The 20,542-nt window shown below is 39.1% G+C and overlaps 1 protein-coding gene across 1 annotated transcript in view; it reads left to right on the top strand.

Annotated features, from left to right (window-relative positions):
- Positions 1-20,542, top strand: part of THBS4 (thrombospondin 4) — a 91,792-nt gene that overhangs the window by 875 nt on the left and 70,375 nt on the right. Inside the window, exon 2 of the mRNA XM_055366953.2 lies at positions 6,269-6,312. The gene's annotated coding sequence lies outside the window, so the exon portion shown is untranslated. The remainder of the gene's footprint in view (positions 1-6,268; positions 6,313-20,542) is intronic.

Genomic DNA, 20,542 nt, shown 5'->3' with positions numbered 1-20,542 from the left:
TGTCTGTGGGCCTAATGAGCACAGACTAAATGTTTCTTGACGTTAAACCTGACAGTTTCTCAGAAAAACTATTAAAGAGGAAATTTTGGTCTTGGAAATGCTATGATCCAAACATATGACTGGGTCTCAGAGTTAGAACTTGGGTGCTGGGTCTTTTTTCTAGAAGGCACAGTAGTCTTTCTGGGACACCCTCCCAGTTATGCCTCTGAGTTCTTTCCTCTGTTCCACTGAGATGGTCGGATCTTCTTAACTAAAACTCAAAAGAAACCTCTGCAACTTTTCGTAAAATTACTATTCAACAAATATTTGCTAGGCACTCCCTTAGTGTTTACATAATCATTCAAATTACAGTGCCAGCCTGCTAAAGTCTTTTTTACATGTTTTAAAACCAAGAGTTCTAAGAAATGAAAAAGAGATATGTCAGAAATGAGAATTCATTAATAATAACTGTATAATTGGAAAATGCATAACATATGTACCATTAAAACTGTCGAAACATTTATTGAGCAGCTCCTATGTCTTAGACATCATAAGGTTCTGGAACAATACAGAAATATATAAAACATGAATTCTGTCCTCGGGAGTTTACAGTGCACAAAGGAGATATATACACACCAAGGTGTAACAAGTCAGATAATCACGAGTAGGGTTAGAAATATAAGCAAAATACTACAGAAACACAAAGGAGGAACAATGCATCCTCTGTGTGATCAGTGGAGACTATCTGTTGAGTCTTCAGTATAAAGAAAGTAAAGTAATTCAACTTTCAGATTGTAATGGAACCTCCCTGTTTTGAGGGTTAGAAATGTCAAACCATAGACTGACAAAGGCAAGGCAGGGGGAAAGAAAATCCTAAGCCATAAAGCTGAGGGTCCATATACTACAATCAGGCATTTAAAACAATCATACAGAGAGAATGTGGATTTCCTGAGCCTTGTTTATAGCAGGACTGAGAGGAGTGAATGAACATTCTTAGTGGACACATAACACAGTTACTCAGTTTGGCCTTCTTCCGTACTGCTGCTACTACATACAGTGATTTCATTTGCATTGAAGAGAAATTAAATCTCTTCCCTTAGTGTTGAATTGAGACAGAATAGCATGTCATTGCATCTGATGAAAGAATCCTTACACACAGGTTTATCAGTGCATAGATAATAGCAATCTTTTATTGCTGCAGTTCCTCTTGAGAGTCTGTATCTGTTAGATTGAATTTAAAAACTCTAACATAGCTGATTGCACAAACAGACTGAATACTGTTCCAGAGAACCACACAGAAAATTGAAACCTTCAGAAATTATGCCTGGTATGGTTAGTTGGCTCCTGTGCCTTTTCCTGGCTGTTTTAGAGTATTGTTCAGAGTTCATCTAAATCATAACTTCAGATTCCTACCGGGAAGAATACTATCTGCAAAACATCCATGTTTGTGTGGGATGGCCTGAATCACAGCTTTATAATGAGTATCCCAGACAGTGTTTTCCCCAAAAAAGAAATCTTATTTTTCAAAAGATGATCATTAAGAGTGGTTTCATCTGGTGATAGTCATCTGAACTCAGGCAACCTGACCTTGGCATCCATACCCATCCTTCGTGTGTTTCTTAACTTGGGAGCCACCGTGCAAGGTTTGTTAGGCTCTTTTTGTCTGGGTGATTAAGAATCTGGGAAATGGTGCTGTTGGGAAAGATGAAAGGTTTGTGACAAGTGATGGTAGAGTATATGGTCCCTTATGGGAAAATTAAATTGTAAAGTCTTAAATATCCCTTTGAACTTGAAGATTCTGTAATTTGTGTTCAGATATAAAATCCTTAAGGAGGGGAAAGAACAAACACTGAATAGAAATCAGGAGAGCTGAGTTCTTGACTTGGCCTCTGATTAGCCATATGCACTTGGGCCAATCATTTTACATTGATACCTCTGCTCATTCATTTATAAAGCAAAAGTTCTTTTATCTCTGAGATGCTATCATTTTATGTGTAATGAACATTTAATAATTTCTGACATTTATGGAGCAATTTCTACATGCCAGAAGTTGTTTCAAGTATCTAACATAACTTGCTTTATCTCCATAATGATTTCATGACACAGGTACCTTCCTAAGGTTAACTAACATCTTTGTGTCCCTCCTTGAAAATAGAAGAAAATATCAGTACCCATATAGCCAGTAGGTGGTAGAACCAAGATTTGAACCCAGGCAGTTTTGGCTTCAGAGTTTATACTCTTAACCACTGTGTCATACTGCCTCATGTAGCCTCCTGTGTAGTCCATTAAAAAGTCCAGTTTCACCCAAAGTGGAGATATCAATGCCATGATATTATTGTTATTATTTATGTAAATAATATTTGTTTAGCATTACACCGTTAAACGAATTCATTAAGCAGCTTCTGTATGCCTAGCACACTGCAAGGCTGTCAGGGAATAAAAATTTATGTTCGCCTGTAATCCTAGCACTTTGGGAGGAGGATCACTTGAACCCAGCAGTTCAAGACAAGCTTGGACAACATGATGAAACCTTGTCTCAACAGAAACACAAAAATTATAGCTGGGCATGATGGTGTGTGCCTATAGTCTCAGCTACTTGGGAGGCTGAGGCGGGAGGATGGCTTGAGCCCAGGAGGAGAAGATTGCAGTGAGCCGTGATTGTGCAAAAACTTATGTTCAAGCTTTTAGAGGCACAGTTGATGAAACAAGGCCCACATATTTGAACTAACTAGAGACTATTAGGAAGTACCATTTTATCAAGAAGACAAGTCTAATATGGTTTTAGACAAAGGCTTGAATGTACTGCAATGCTTGGCAAAGGCCTAATGAAAGAAGATGATAGCTGATCTCGAAGGGTGGGTACATTGCATTTAGATTGGCACAGAGTAAGGCATTGCATGTGGGCTGTGCTATATAAGTGAAAGCATAGACACAGGACTGACCATGGCAAGGAATCTGAAGATGAGTAAACGAATGCTGGGTTTGGTTATAAGCTGGAGACTGCTCAGGGAGAGTATTGGTTGACTAACTTGAGAACCAGAATTGGAAGGCATGGGAATTTATAGTTTTGAGAAAGTAAAGAGAAGTAAAAGTCCAAATACAATATTAGTGGATTTATATAGTCAAGGATGGGAGGTAGACAGCTATTGTTACATGGACATTATAAGAAGAAGCATTTTATAAACCCATAAACTATATTAAATACAGTAAAAGTGTGGTGGAAAATGCTGCTGAATATTATTGGAGGAAGGTCACTTGGCACCCTTCCGCTGAGCATTTTTGATAGAGGAGGTTGTTAGAAATCCAGTGGCAAGGGATTACTGGAGAAAAGGGTATAAACGATAAGGACAGGTCTAAGAGCATGAGGAATATGACTGATAAAGGAAGAAGAGAAATGGGACAAGACTGAAAGACTCAAAGTTTTTGAAAGAGATGACATGGTGAATCTACACACATATGAGGACAAAATTGGCTATTATGAGTAAAAGTCTGAAGATGCTGGAGAGAAGAAGGATGGGATCCTAGGAATTGCCCTAAGAGTTGAGGCTGAGATCTGGAGCTTGATCAGCAGGGCTGGCAGGCATTGAAAATGAGAGACATGCTCTCTTTCTGACACTGGAGGAAGTTTCAAGGGGAACTATGGGATGCTGAGTAGATAAATCAGTTACCTTCAAATTTCCCTATTACATTAGAAAACAAATAAAAGTGCCTGAGAGAAAGAGATTGGGGCTTTAAAAAGACAGCTGGGCACAGTGGCTCACACCTGTAATCCCAGAACTTTGGGAGGCCAAGGCAGGCAGACCACTTGAGGATCACTTGAGGTCAGGAGTTCCAGACCAGCCTGGCCAACATGGTAAAACACAATCTCTACTAAAAAAAGAAAAAAAAAATTAGCTGGATGTGGTGGCGCACACCTGTAATCCCAGCTACTCAGGAGGCTGAGGCAAGACAGTCGCTTGAACCCAGGTGGCAGAGGTTGCAGTGAGCTAAGATCGTACCACTGCACTCCAGCCTGGGCAACAGAGTGACTCTGTCACACACACACACACACAAAAAGACGGAATAATTTAGAGACTATATCAGGGGTTAGTAAAAAGTAAATGGGAGCATTGCTGACAGTCGTAAAGGTCAAATGTAAATTAGTATTAAGGCGATAAATCAAGGGAGAGCCATGGGCAGGCTAATGATTAGGTGCCTCTTTAAACAGATATTCTTTAAATATTCATTCAGTTTTTTTAAATGGAAATGAAGTTGGCCCCAGAATGTAACAAGATCAATTTATATTTTACCAATTATTTTAAAAGTTTTATTTGGAAATCTGGATTTTAGTACCACTTAAAAGTTGGTCCTGAGGATGATAGAAGAGGGATGGTACCCTAGGAGTTGCCCCAGGAATTGAAAGAAGATGAACTCTGTAGCTTCAGCATGATGGGGGCTCAGCCATCCTGACGTCTAGCTAAATTTGTACAGTTGTGTGGCTTCCTCTAAAGGTACTTTGTTACCCAGAAGCATAAAAAGCCAAGTTCATGTATTTGGTAGCTATGTGAAGGTGATCAGGCAGTAACATATACTGATAGGGATTCATTTTGCTCCTCCAGCATAGTAAACCTGCTGTCTTTTGTATGAAAAAGAATTAAATGAAACCAAAATGAGAATATTATAATCTGACATTGTGCTCAATTTATATTGAGGAAATAGGACAATTATACTTAAAAAGTGAGGTTTGTAAAAGGGTCCTAGGTGGAAATAAGGACCTTATAATGGAAATAAATAATGGAAATAATGGAAGCCTTATTTCTATACTTCACTCAAAGTGGTAAAACCTAATATACCAAGAGACTGTGATGTTAAATATGTATATTGTAATACTGAGAGTAGCCACTAAGAGAACTATACAAGTGATATACTCAAAAATACTAAATAAATCAAAATAGGGTTTTTTTGTTTTGTTTTTTTTTTAAGTCCAAGTAACCCGCAAGAAAGCAAGGGACCAGCAGGGGAGTGATAGGTTGGAGGTGGGGAGGTAGTCAGAGAGATGAGAAGTTGAGAATAAACAGAAAACAGGTAACAAAATGGCAGGCTTAAATCCTAAAATACCAAGACTTATTCTAAATGTAAAGTTGATCTCAATACACCAATTAAAAGACAGAAATTGGCAGAGTGGATAAAAAATCTAAGCTAAATGTATGCTGTCCATCAGAAACTTCCTTCAAACATGACATTGGTAGATGGAACCTAAAAGGATGGAAAAGTTATACCATGCAAACATTGATCAGGAAAAAAAAAGTAGTATGTGTGTATGTGTGTGCGTGTGTGTGTGTGTGTGTATATATATATATATATATATATATATATATATATATATATGAAGGACATTACATAATGATAAATGGATCAGTCCACAAGACAACATATTAATCCCAAATGTGTGCACCAAACAACAGTGCTTCAAAATACATGAAGCAAAAACTGATAGAGGTGAAAGAAGAAATAGACAAATCCATAATTTTAACTATAACATATAAGCTATAGTTATACCCGACACTCAACAATTGATAGAACTACTGGACAAAAAATAAGCAAAGATATAGATGAATTAAACAACAGGATCTAATAGATATTTATGGAATGCTCCACCCAGTGACAGCAGAACATACATTATTTTTAAGAGCCTATATAACATTCACCAAAGTAGGCTATTATGAGTCATAAAGCAAACCTCAACAAAAGTTTTTAATGAAATAATGCAGAATATATTACTTGACTGTGCTGGAATTAAACTAGAAGTCAATAACAGAAAGACAACAGTAAAATCTCCAAAAACTTGGAAATTAACATACTTCTACGTAATCAGTGGGTCAGACAGGAAGTGTCAACAGAAAAGAAATATATACAATTGACAATAAAAATACAACATTTCGTATTAAGAGAATGACAAGAAGCCACAGACTGGGAGAAAAAAATTTGCAAAACATATATCTGTTAAAGGACTTGGGTCCAAAACATACAAATAACTCTTAAAACTTACAACAAGAAAACAACCCAATCATACTGGATTAGGATAGACTGCAAATCCAATGACTGGTAACTGATATAGTTTGGATTTGTGTCCCTGCCCAAATCACATGTCAAATTGTAATCCCCACTGTTGGAGGAGGGGCCTAATGGGAGGTGATTGGATCAAGGAGGGATTCCCCCCTTGCTATTCTCATAATAATGAGTTCTCATGAGTCCTGGTTGTTTGAACATGTGTCGCATCTCCCCTTTCTCTCTCTTCCTCCTGCTCCAGCTGTGTGGGACGTGCCTGCTTTCCCTTCGCCTTCCACCATGATTGTAAGTTTTCTGAGACCCCCTCAGCCATGTTTCCTGTAGAGCCTGTGGAGTTGTGAGTCAATTAAACCTCTTTTCTTCATAAATTACCCAGTTTCAGGTATTCCTTTGTAGCAATGTGATAACAGCCTAATAAAGGTGACCTTATAAGGAAAAAGAGACATAGCAACACAGACGTAGACCCAGACCCAAAATTGGTGAAATCTGAATGAACTCTGTGGTTTGTACCAATGTCATTTTCCTGATCTTAATATCGTACAATAGTTACAGTAGATGTTACAATTGGGGGAAACATCCCTGTACATTTATTCTACAACTTCCTGTGAGTCTATACTTAATTGAAATTAGATGTTTTTAAAAAGAATTAAAGGTAATGTAATGGCATGTGATGCAAAAAATGGGCACATGAAATATCCAGAGCATTCAACCAGATGGCAGCTAAAAATGTGGACCATCTGCCTTCATGGAACTTTGTATTTCGGACATCTTTTCATCAGCAAGACCATGCCATTTAAATATTTTCCCGGAAGTGATGCTGAGCTATGTTCAGTGGCCACATGGCTCTCTAGAATCAGTAACAATGAATAAGGATGGACAGCCGGGAGTAAAGATGCTCTCCAGGAAATCATCTTAGGACTGGGTAACCCCACTGCACCCCTGGTATTCAGTCAACCTTGGAAATCACTGGAATCCTTAATATAATCTACAAACAATCCAGCGTTCTCTGTTTGGCTAAAGATACATTTCAAAGTTTTCTTTAAAAAAAAAAAGCAATATATTAAAACGCTTTGTTTGAATATATATATATTTGCTGGATCAATAGTTCTTACAGCCATATTACTAAAATTAAGGGCTATGGCGTAATAAGAATTACTATAATTCTAAACCCATTAACAGTTTATAGCTTATCCATTTCTTATACTATCCCTGTGAGGAATAATTATATCAAGCTTTATTTGTTTACACCAAACAGGAAAAAATAGATGTATTTATTCATATTTCCTCCATTGGATTAGCCAAGTCTACTAGGGAGCAAAAATAGTAAATTCATATGCCTCCTTTTTTTATGGTAGTAATTGAAAAAGTTATGGATATGATCCCATTTTCTGAAATGTTTAAAAATGAGTGTATAAAATGATCTTATTTTCAGAACTTAAGTCATTATGTGTATTGTTTATAGGGAGTTATATTACTTTTCCAGATTAATAGGCTGCCATTGATAATGAAGAACAAATAAATCCTGCCTTGTGAAATGCTGCCATTTTAAAATTTGCCTGAGGAAAGATTCATTATTGGAGGATTCTTTGCTTTATACATAAATCGCTTTAAACAGCAAAGTCTCCTAGCATTTAAAAATAGTCCATATATAAAAATTCTCTCAATCCACAATCCTGTCAGTTGTGTAAAATGAGATATATCTGGTCTGTTACCTCAATTTATGGAACTTCCTCTTGAAATGTCAGTCATTACTCACATCAGTGCTTTAAATGCCATATTAGCAAACTAAAAGAAATTAGCGTACATTTTGAGTAATGGAAGTGAGTTAGGAAGAGGAAAGAACAGGGTCCAATGAGTTTGAAATGGTGTTTACAGTTGGGTATTGTTCATAGCTTTTGGAACTGTCTTGCTTCCCCTATTCATCAAGGTGCTGAGGCAACAACATTAAAATCAACCCAAGAAGTATACTGAGTAGGTATATGGGAGAATGGCGTATTAACTTCTTGATAAAATGTCTCAGTATGTAAATACTTATGAATTATTATTAATTTATATTACTGTACTTACACCATTTGATTACACCTGCATAAAGCTGCATACTCGTTTTTACTTCAAATGCAGGAACTAACTCTTATATCCCCCACAGCATTTAGTTGGCACATAATAGATGCTTATAGTTGATGGACACAAAACATATTCAACTATTACAAGAACAGAACTTTTATTGCTTCTTCAGTTTCAAATGTCTCAAAGTTACCCTTTGCTTTTGACCACAAAGTCTACCCCTCCTTATGGTAGTTTCCTCAGGTGTCTGTGTCCTCTCTTTCCATTGCGTTTTCTTCTCCCACATCTACCCAGTAACTGGAGTCTTCCTCCTTTTGCTGCCCCTTGACTGCAAGGCATTTCCATCTTTTGGCTTCCTAATACGTCATGCCTTCTGTTATTGCCACCACAGCCTTCCATTCCCCAGCTCTCATTTCCATCCTAGGGATGGGACAATAAGGCTGTCATGAATAAGCATAATTTATATGCCTTTTTCTCCATTTGTTGGTATGGATAATTAAGTGACCTTCGACTTTCATTCAAGGTTAATCATAGCGCTGAAAACCAAAAGGATAAGATGAGAGTGAGCAAATCAAGTCCAGAGAGGTGTATTTCCAGTGTGGAACAGTAATTCAGTGTAAATATCCAGGAGAGAGGCTTCCAAGAGAGCGTATGTGTGTGCACTGGTGAGGGGAGGAAGGGTTACGGGCGGGAATTGTGGTAGAAGCTTCCTGAGGCCAAAGAAAACATTCCCAGAGGGTCTCTATTTTAAAGAAAAGATTTTCTTTCTCTGATTTTTTTATATGTAGATGTCTTCATTATATATTTGGACCTGTTTTTAAAACAGCTTAGTTTTAGATTTATTCTTCGAGATAACTTGTACCTATGGACATCACCAACAGCTTACAAAAATTAGACCAGTTGACTCTCAAGAAAACTTCTCACCTGGTCCATGAGCATCATCTCTTTATTTGGATTTCATAAGCCAGATGATATCTTAAAATTGGCAAATATAATTACAACTCCGTTGAACATATTTTTCTCCAGAAAATGTTTTGAGTACAAAAACGACATCTAGAGGTGACTGTCAATATATCTTTTCTTTGCACATACTACATATTTGTTGCCGTGTTTTAGAAATATTTTAGGAGAAGTTTGGGTAACAGAACCAGCAGTGGCATTTATTGAATTCTTCCTCACAATAACTGAAGGGATAGTATTATACTCGTTTTGCAGATATAACCCTTTCAATCCAACTAATATTTATTGAGTTTACTAAATGCTGGCACCAGTGATACCAAGATCAATCAGATGTAGCTCTTGTTACTGAATGGCGTACATGGAAGAGATAAACACAGTAACGTCCACTCTTGTGTGGTGAGTGCTGTTGGAGATTAATTAAGTGTTATGAGGTTATAGAAGAGGAATTATTCACCCATCTGCAGAGGGCTTGGGGATGAAACAGTGTCAGTAAAGCACTCCTGGAGGAGGTGTACCAGGGGAGGTGTTCCAGACAGAAAACAGCTGAAGTAAAAACATGGAATAGAGCAATAGTATATTGTGGTCTGAGAACTACGTATAATTCAACATTTCAGGAGGGTAAAGTGAGTGGTAGATAATGATGAGAAATAAGACTGCAGGCACAGTCAGAGGCCTATTTACCCACACAAAGGAATTTGGAGTTGGAGGCACCAAGGGTAAATATCTTGTTTCAAAAAGTGATTACATGAGGATTTTTGCCCAGTTCTGTTTGTCTCCAAAGCCATGATTTTTACATTAAACCATATTTACTTCATAGACATTCTTCAAATTAACCATTTACCAAAGATGTAAATAAGTTATAAGAAGAAAAACAATACTAATTTGGAAGATAATTAAAAGCATTATTTGGAAAAAGCCAGTGTAGTATCTCTGTTTTCAATTTGAACTTTGAGTCCAATGATTAGACATTTTCTAGTCCCATATTTTATACCATACCATGCACTCTGCTTTTGTTAACTATCATTAATAGTGAAATGACAAACTGACCAGCATCTAATACTGGGGTTACACTGGTGGGTACCCTACAACAGGCGTTTTGTTCTTTGGTATCCAGCCACTACCTTCAGTAGCTGCCTGACAAAGATGTGAATCTGAGGCCACACTACCTCAAGGGCACCTCTACCAAGACACATCTGCTGGGCCTAATGAAAACAGAGGTTTCTCCTAGCTCTAGCGTTGGAGACTGACATACCCTCAATGGATGTCAGGGGAGACCCAGTCACTAAGGATGACTCTCCTGCCCCTAACCCATTAGCATGTCCCAAAAAGAAACAGGAGACCAAAGACCTTTGCCTTGTATAACAGTCATGCTGCCTCGGAAAAGCTGGGAAGTCCCCTCCCAGTGACCCCCATGCTCTATCCTAATGTGAACGATGTTCATGCTTTTTCATCAAATCTTATAAATAGAAAGGGTGCAGAGAAAGTCAACTGTAATCACTTGGTGCAGAGTGCAGGGAGAGAGAGCATTTCATATTCAAGAAGAAATTGTCCAAGCAGTAAATGGCATTGTGGTGAGTCCTGTAATTGGAGATAGTAGAGAAACACTGGACAGCTGAGGAAACTCCAGAAGGGGGGAAAAAAAAGGAAAACCTAAGAACAAAATAAAAGAGTCTAAAATTTACACAGAATCAGAAAAAGACTTCCGAACAAAATAGCATTGATGGTGCTGGGAAACTTAATTAGTGCATACCCCTTACAGCAGGAGGTGGGTAGAGGAACTGTTATGTTAATGAAAGATGATTTGAAAAAAAAAAAAAATGTTGTCTTTTTCTTTAAAATTTTAACTAAACTCCCTGATTCTTAACAGAACAGGGAATATACATTTTTCACTAAGGAACAAGTGTATTTTCTTAAAATTCCATGTTATGATCTGTTACAGGTGAGTGGGTGGCAAGTAGAATATTGTGGTTAACTCCTGGGATGGAGAAGGGATAGGGGAATCGATATTATTAAGAGAGGGATATAGGCGAGGCTTCAGTAATTTGCAGTTTGAATACTGCAAACTTTGGTTAAGTAGTAGGAACTAATGTTTCTGGAGTTATTCCTTATACCTTTATAAATGCCTAAATACTACAAACATTTCATAAACTTTTAAAAGTGAATTGGAGATTCGGGCAATATTTAGGGAAATGAGAGGGTGCAAGAAAGAGATCAGAGGGGCAGAGGATGAGAGGAAGAGGAGAAGTAAGTAGGGAGAGAGAGAAAAAGGGAAGGAATGGTTTTGAACATAGTGAGCTTTTGGAAGGGTTAGGTTAGAGGTCACATCATGCTGTTTGCCTTATCAATTCTTACCCTGATTGAGTAGCTCTCTACCTGTTTCTCACCAAATGGCTCAAGCAGCTGCCATGGTATTCTCATCTCTACAACCCAGCCACAAAACAGCTCCAGCCAACATAAAGCAGTTCTTCCAGTAGAAAAAAGAAAAAAAGAGCAACTGCAATTCCCTCAAGAAGAAAAGAACAAAAACAATGAGTATATATGTATGAATGAACCTAAAGCAGCTCTAAACTACTCCCCTTTGGGGACAGAAGCAGATGCCTTCGCCAAATTCAAAATGAAATCCCATATCTCTGAAGACCCCCTTCTTATGTTACTGTATAATTTACATGCAAGTTGTCTGCATAGTTAATCGTCCTCTATGGCATCTGGTATTTATCATCAAAAGCCGCTTGTTGAGAGGTTCTGGAGAAGCTCTTCATGTATCCTGGGTTTTAAACATTTTTCTACAAGTCTGTTTCTTTAAAATTAAAAGTGTAGCTGAGCACAGCGAGGATCTGGTAGTAAGTAGTAGGGAGGGTCATTCATACTTGGGATGTTGCTAATGTGACCTGCATGATTCAGGGCCAGAGAGGTGAAGATAAAGGGAACTAAGCGTTACAGCCAAAAGGGTTCTGAAAATCTCCTAGTCAGATTCCTCAGTTTCCACATTTGACAGTAGCTTTCGCAGGGAACCCCAGCCACCATGACTGAGCTGAAACTAGAAGCCAGGTTTTTCAAGTGTCATTCAGGGTTGATTTAGGGTTTTGGTTTTCTCCCGCAAAATGGAGAAAATGGGAAAATTTTAGATTATCCATGTTAGAAGGATGATGAATGTGTGTAAATGATATTGTTCAGATTCTGTGAGTGGGACCAGCACCACATTGGACTGGCCTAGGGAAGTCAGGATTCTGCCTTCTAGGTAGGTGCTCCCATGTGTTGGTGACCTGGAACATCTCTCTGTGTTCATTCTGGAGATGCAGATCTGGGTCCCACAGACTCAGACCTTTGCAGGACACTAGGGTGGCCCCTTGTTGCTTCTCGTCTGCTATAGTCTCCTGCCACTGTGGCCTACGGGTTTGATTTAGAAATTCAGGAAAGACTAGAAGCAAGCAAACAGATAAAAGGTTAGAGAAGTGTTTATCCACTAGAGCAAAGCCACAACTTTTTGTATTATTTAGCTCTTATTATTCTAAATTTTAAATTGTTTTTATTGTTTCACTTACCATGTGTAACTTTCACTTTTCAATTACACATGGCAAGTGAAAGAATAAAAAACAATTTATTTATTTTTTATTTTTATTTTATTTTTTGAGACAGAGTCACGCTCTGTCACCCAGGGTGGAGTGCAGTGGCGTGATCTTGGCTCACTGCAACCTCCACCTCCTGGGTTCAAGTGATTCTCCTGCCTCAGCCTCCTGAATAGCTGGGATTACAGGCACCCACCACCACACCCAGCTAATTTTTGTATTTTTAGTAGAGAGGGGATTTCGCCATGTTACCCAGGCTGGTCTCAAACTTTTGACCTCAGGTGATCCACCTTCCTTGGCCTCCCAAAGTCTTGGGATTATAGGCATGAGCCACCACGCCCAGCCAAAAAAAACAAAACAAAACAAAAAACTAAAATTTAGAATAATAATAAGAGCTCAGAAAATGACAGTAATTAAACAAAGTTCACACGGAAAAGTTGCCCTTGATATATCTTGGGACAGGGTGGGTTTTCCTTATTGTTCTTAGCTCCTTTTGTTAATATTTATTTTAGTGCCTTAATGCTACTAAACAGAAAATTCAGAAAACATTGTAGATGTCTTCCTTTTACGCTAATACTTTCCAGCTTTTCATACATTTGCAAAAAGAAATAGATTATGGATTTCTCAAGGTTTAGCCGCTTGTTATTTCCGTGTGTAATACAAATAAGCATAGTTAAAGGTTAATTTAATTAGCAAATTTGCAGTTATCTGAATTAAGTGTACTTCAAATTTAATTTACAAGACCTGACAAGTTTGTGAATAAGTTAATTCATTTCTAATGTATTTTAATATACCCAAACCACAAAGCATCTTAAACTTTGTAAAAAGAGTGTGCACGGAGGAATGAGCACTAGATGTGAATTCTAGAGAACTGGGGTCCAGGCTCTGCTGTATATTGGCCTGAGCAGTTCACTTAACTTCCCTGAGTCTTGGTGTCCTGTTTTGTGTAAAGGGGAACCTGATCCCTCTTCTGCCTGGCTGGCAGGGCACTGTGAGACTCTGGAGAAATGACATATGTTAGAGATGTTTATAACCTGGAACACAGTACACGGTATGTTTTGTTTGTGGCTTTTTTTTTTTTTTTTTTTTTTTTTTTTTTTTGAGACGGAGTCTCACTCTGTCGCCCAGGCTGGAGTGCAATGGCGTGATCTCGGCTCACCGCAACCTCTGCCTCTCCGGTTCAAGCAATTCTCCTGCCTCAGCCTCCCAAGCAGCTGGGACTACAGGTGTGCGCCATCATGCCCAGCTAATTTTTGTATCTTTAGTAGACATGGGGTTTCACCATGTTGGCCAGGATGGTCTCGATCTCTCGACCTCCTGATCCACTTGCCTCAGCCTCCCAAAGTGCTGGGATTACAAACGTGAACCACATGCCCGGCCTGTGGCATTGTTTTTAAACTAAAGCATGTATTATAGTTTTCCTGAAAAGTAAAGATTTCCAGAAAAGGAATTGGGAAACTCTTTTACCCTCATAGTTATAAAATATGGAGGTTTCCTTCCTCCAGGTTGGTCAGCTTCCCTCTTGATATGGTTTGGCTTTGTGTCCCCACCCAAATCTCATTTGAATTGTACTCCCATAATTCCCACATGTTGTGGGAGGGACCTGGTAGGAGAATCATGGGGGTGCTTTCCCCTGTACTGTTCTCATGGTAGTGAATAAGTTTCACAAGATCTGATAGTTTTATCAGGGATTTCCGCTTTTGTGTCTTCATTCTCTCTTTGCCTGCTGCCATCCATGTAAGAGGAGACTTGCTCCTTTTTGCCTTCTGCCATGATTGTGAGGCTTCCCCAGCCATGTGGAACTGTAAGTCCAATTAAACCTCTTTGTTTTGTAAATTGCCCATCAGCAGCGTGAAAATGAACTAATACACCTCTGCTCTAGTTCTTTTTGGAACTAGGCCTCTTCCCTTTGGTTGTCTTGCCACTCACTGTCAGATTGGACACTTCTCCACACTGGACCTCAACATCACCCTGCTGGCAGTCCCACAGGAGTTAAAATGTCTGAAGAGGGAATGGCCCAAAAAGGAGTCTCACTGCCATTGCAAGAGCTGGTTTAGAATAAAGGGGGCAGGGTGGATGATGAAGGATTACTTAATGGGTACAATGTATGCTATTTGAGTGATGGATACTCTAAAAACCCTGACTTCACCAATATGCAATCTATGCATGTAACAAAATTACACTTATACCCCGTATATTTATACAAATAAAAAGGAATTTTAAAAAAGAATAAAGGGGTATGCTGTTCATTCATTTAATAAACATGTATTGAGCACCAACTATGTGCCAGGCACTCTTCTAGATGCCTGGGGTGCATAAATGAACAAAGTGGACAAAAATTCCTTCCCTTGTGGAGCTTACACTCAAGCATATGAGACCAAGGAGATAAAGTCTCAGAAGGAGCAGAGAGAAGGAAGAGTCAATGATGCCCAGTGAACAATGGGATAAAGCTTAGGAGTGTTCATCCTCATTCATAATTCCATAGCCCATAAATGTGCAGACCCAGGCTTGACCATAATGTGACTAGATACTAACAGGGAGTAATTAAGTTTATTTTTTTCATATGAATTTCACAGACATGTACAATAGCATGGTTAAAAGAACTAAATTAATTTTATGGTAGTAATTTTTTCCAACTCTGATATTTTGTGTCAGCTCCTACTTGTCCCAGCCATGCCTATCTGTGGTCTGCGGGCCTTCAAAGGGCAGCCTTTGTGTTGCCCAAAGCCAGCACAGTGGTGCTTTGTGCAGGGGCATCCCTGTGCCTCCTGGAATTCGTCTGCCCCATGAAGCTAGGTGGCTGGTGTTCGTGGCCAGTCCTCTAAGAAGCAGGCGTCCCCACTACCGTCCACCATGTGTGTCCAGTCTGCAGAACGTGGCTACTACTCAGATCCTGTTTCTCACTCAAGTTCTACCTCAAGGCTCGCACTCTGTCAAGTGATGTACTTCTTGGGGTCCATCTGCCTCGGGGGTGGAAATTGTGAATAGAACTGTAGCCCAGAGAATCATTGAGAGACTAGGTATAAGCCAGTGGCAGAACCTCAACCAAAATGCCGGGCTTGTGACCCCTAGCCCTGGGCTCATGCACATAACACACAGTGCTCTGAAATATCATTATTTGGGGCGTTATTGTCACTTTTCTTCTACTGATGTGGATGGCATGTTGGATTTTATGAATATCAATTATTCAGATTCTTCTCAAATAGTAATTAGTTGGTTTTGAGAGTAATTAAGGCAATAGATGCTCCTACAAGAAAAGAGAATGAAAGACCCTGATTTGTGTATTTGGAGTAAGATCTTACAACAAACTGGGCCCAGGTCTGGAATAAATGTGGACAACTTCTAGCACAGCATAAAAGCATTAAAAAGTTTATTAACACATCATGTCGGTGTCAATGAAAATCAAATTGGTATAATTTTCAAAGAAGAAACTAATGATACTTTAAGGCTGTGTTTATAGTAATACTGTCTTTCTGAAAGATACTTTGTTTATGTACTATATTAACATAGAAAAATAGTAAGCAGTTTCCAGCTACAATCAGTGGTTTAAATTAAGATATAAATATGGGTCTACCAGTGAGAAACTAAGGCAAATGTCTCCATCTAAGACAGAGTTGCCAGATAAAATATAAGATGATGCCCACTTAAATTTGAATTTCATATGAATAACAGGTAATTTTTTCTTATAAGTAAAAATTTCAAGCTTAACCGGGCTTCCCACATTATTGTTTTTTTTTAATTTTGTTTTGAGATGGAGTCTCACTCTGTCGCCCAGGCTGGAGTGCAGTGGCACGATCTCGACTCACTGGCTTCCCACATTTTTATTTGTTAAGTATGGCAACTATAATCTAAAGGACAAAATTTGCTTCCAAACACTGCCCCTGAATAAGATCCAAAGTACATATGATAGCCAATTAATTTGGAAAATACCTCAATACAATTTCAAATCTCACAGAGGCAGGGTTTCTCAACATCGGCACTATTGATTTTGGGGCAGTTAATTCTTTGTTGTGAGGGGCTCTCGTACATTGTTCAATGCTTAACAGCACCCCTCGCCTCTACCACCAGATGCCAGTAGCATACCCTGGTTGTGACAACCAAAAATGTCTAGACATTGTCAGATGTCTGGTGGGGAGGGGGTCACAAAATCATCCCTGGGTGAGGACCCCTGTTCTGAGGGAAGAAGCTTATTTATAAGTACAGTATATGTATTAATATCTTAGTAGAAAACTAACTTGTCCTGATCTTGAAGAAAGAAGAGGAAAGCCATATTTTATGTAGCCTTTATTTTAAAATATCATGGGAGAAGCACCAATGGAAATGGCTGAGGAACTAGAGAGCTGGTAGACGTGGGATTATTTTGCAGTCTGAGGCTCTATGACAGAAGCTTCTGTTTGCTCCAGCAGCTTTGAGAGAAAAAGGCAGTAGAAAGTACTCATGACACGGCTCAGGTTCCCAATATAGACTTCATCCAAGGCTTTGAAAGAACAGTTAGTACAGAGTCTGCTGATTTCTGGAAAAGGAGTGTTTTATTTGGATAGCAATAACTGAAATTCCAACCTAGACCACCTAGCTGAATAATTATATGTGTGTGTCCAAAAAACAAATTGCCAAGAGATGCATTGAGAATCAGAATAGGAAAACTGTTTACTGTTTGATTTTTCAGAAAATAATTCGACAGGGAATTTTACTAAAGTGTTGTTCCTTCTATTTTACCCAAGAAAACATATGAATTTATTTTGCTGTCTAAACCAAGAAACTAATGTGGTTATACATATTATGGGGAAGTTTTTAAGGAATTAACCTTTAGAGTCTTTGTGGCTCTAATTACTGCTCTTCGGTTGTGTAGTGAGAGTCACTAAGCATTCCTTCCTCCAAGGAATTTTCAGCATAATCCTATTTTCCACTCAGATTCTTTGTGATTGCCAGATTGGAGTGAAAAATCAAATCTACTTCCAATGAAGAAAAACTCAAAAAAAACAGTGATTCAAACAAGTTTCCAAAGAGAATACATGAACTTCTTATTCTGCCTTTATTAATTGACATCTACAATTTTGTATTTTTCTCAGGATAATGCAAAAAAAATTCTTTTGAATCATTCTCACTAAATTTAGGGGCTAAGTGTCCTAGCTATATTGCTTTTTAAAAAAAGTTATGTTAAAGCAGCCAGACTTGGTGGCTCAAGCCTGTAATCCCAGCACTTTGGGAGGAGGAAGCAAGAGGATTGCTTGAAGCCAGGAGTTCAAGACCAGCCCAGGCAACATAGTGAGACCCTGTTTCTACCCACACCCTACCCCCTAAAAAAAATTAGCTAGATGTGCCTGTAGTCCCAGCTACTCAAGAGGCTGAAGCAGGAGGATTGCTTGAGCCCAGAAGTTGAAGGTTGCAATGAACCATGATTGGACCACTGCACTGACAAAGCAACTCACTTCTGATCTACAGTTCATTCTTGGATAAACATAATACACAACACCTAGAGATACAGCAAAAACCCATTACCCTTAATACAAAGTCCAGAATCCTTACTGCAGTCTACAAGGTCCTAAATTATCTGATTGGAGCAGGCTACACTTTCCCCAACTCCAAGTTATATGCTAAGCTGCTCTAAGTTAGAGATCAAAAAAATAGAGTGGCTCAAATGAGATCAAAGTTGATAATTCTCTCACCTACCAGGGTAGAAGTATGCAGTGGTCAGTGGTTCAGAGTTTGTGGAAAGTTTGATCCATGAGGCCATCTAAATAAGGTACTTTGACCCAAGTACTTTCTATCTTGTTGCTCCCCACCCTTTAAGACATTGTCCTCATCCACATGGTCAAAGCTCACTCACCACTACCCTCACTCTGTCCCAATCTGTAGAAAGGTAGACAGAGAGGCCAGCAAATAGCTTTCTTTTAAATTTGTGTTGCTGGGTGGGTGCCCCAGGAAACAGACTCTGAGGCAGAGATTAGTGTACAGGAAGTTCACTATGGGGTGCTCCATGAATTATCACCCACTGGAGGAAAGGAAGGAAGCAGAACTGGGAAGATGGAAAAGTTAAGCTGCAGTACAGTCACAACAAGGTCTCAACCAAATTGATACAGGGCATTGAAGCTGAGCTGGTCCTCTTCAGAGCTGGGATGAGACCAGATATTGGCTGCAAGCCATTCTAGGAAAGGGATGTGACCTTGAATGAGATGACTTTTCTTAGCTGAGGCAATACTCAAAGGGAGCTGTCAGCCAGTAGCCTTGCAGTTGGACAGATGGCAGCACAGCAGAGCATCTGGGACAGGATGTGACCTGGAAATAGCATTGATATGGTTTGGCTGTGTCCCCACCCCAATCTCATCTTGAATTCCCATGTGTTGTGGGAGAGATCCAGTGGGAGGTAATTGAATCATGGGGGAAGGTCTTTCCCATGCTATTCTTGTGATAGTGAATAAGTCTCATGAGACCTGACAGTTTTAAAAGGGGGAATTTCCCTGCACAATTTCTCTCTTTGCCTGCTGCCATCCATGTAAGACGTGACTTGCTTCTCCTTGCCTTCTGCCAAGATTGTGAGGCTTCCTCAGCCACGTGGAACTGCAAGTCCATTAAACGTCTTTCTTTTGTAAATTACCCAGTCCCATGTATGTCTTTATCAGCAGCATGAGAACAGACTAATACAAGGGTAAACCACTTCCATTCACCCCTCATTATCTAGAATGTCTAGAACAGCCACCATAGTTGCCACGGAGGCTGGGAAATACAGTCTCTAGCTAGGAGGCCCTATGCCTAGCTAGCACTAAAAGGAAGAAGGGAGAAGGGATACTGGGGAGCAATCACAAGAGGGAAGGAAAATCATTCTTTGATTTGTTCAGCTTATTGACTGTTGTAGATCAAAAACCACTTCATTGAGGAAAGCAACCCACCAAACACAGAAGCAGAAAGAGAGCTAAAAATGGGATAAAAACAACTGAGAAACTGCTTATCCAGTAATATATTTTAAATAGTGAGGACTACACCAAACTTAGGTAGGCTTCAGAATGAGCCAGGGACAACTCCCCAGAACTCTGCAGGAAGGGGCTCCTGAGGACACAACGTCCAACCTGCACCTGAAACCCCAAGTCACAAGGACAACTGATATTTAGAGGCTTTTCTTCCTAAGACCTGCTACATATCAGAAAAAGTCACTTAAGGTAAAAGATAAAATATGCTGAGAAACGATTCTGTTTCTTAAAAAAAAGAAAGAAAGAAACCCAAACAGTAATTGTATTGACCCAAGAAAGCACTATTAAAATGTATCACTTTCTGTTAGTGTTGCTTGGATTTTCAACATAATAATGTTCTGTTTAAAAGAAGGAGACCAAAGTATGCTTATTACCTGAATGACAGAATATTCTGTGCACCAAACCCCCATGACATGCAATTTCCCTTTATATAACAAACCTGCATGTGTACCCCTGAACCTAAAATAAAAATTAATAAATAAATAAAATTTAAAAGTAAAAATAAAAATAAAGGAAGGAGACCAAGAAATACTTAAGGGCCCACTCCCCTTCTTTCTGAACAAAATAGCCAGACCAGCCTCTGCCACTGATTGAACCAGGGATTGGAAACTAACATAAAGCAGCCACCATCTCTAGGATGAGCATAAGATTATCAGTAGCCTGTGAGGAAACTTGGTAATAAAACTCTGACTGGTAGTGACACTGTATGAGGTAGTGTGGGCATCTAACCAACCAATGTGGTCTTCCTCTTGTGGACAGGAGAGGGGTATGTGGTGTGTACAACAGGAAAAACACATTAAAACTCTAGAAACCCAAACAGAGGGGGTAGGAGGGACCATAAAATGTCTGACTTCTCAAATGGCTGATGAGCTCCTAGAGGTGTCCTTGGTCTCTTCCCCAGAGGCAAATTTCAACTAGAGGTTGAAGCTAAGAAGCTTATCAAGACTCAGGGCTTCTCAC

Source organism: Gorilla gorilla, chromosome 19, assembly GCF_029281585.2.
Source record: "Gorilla gorilla gorilla isolate KB3781 chromosome 19, NHGRI_mGorGor1-v2.1_pri, whole genome shotgun sequence".
Taxonomy (NCBI): Eukaryota; Metazoa; Chordata; class Mammalia; order Primates; family Hominidae; genus Gorilla; species Gorilla gorilla.
This window is presented reverse-complemented; position numbering and strand designations above follow the sequence as displayed.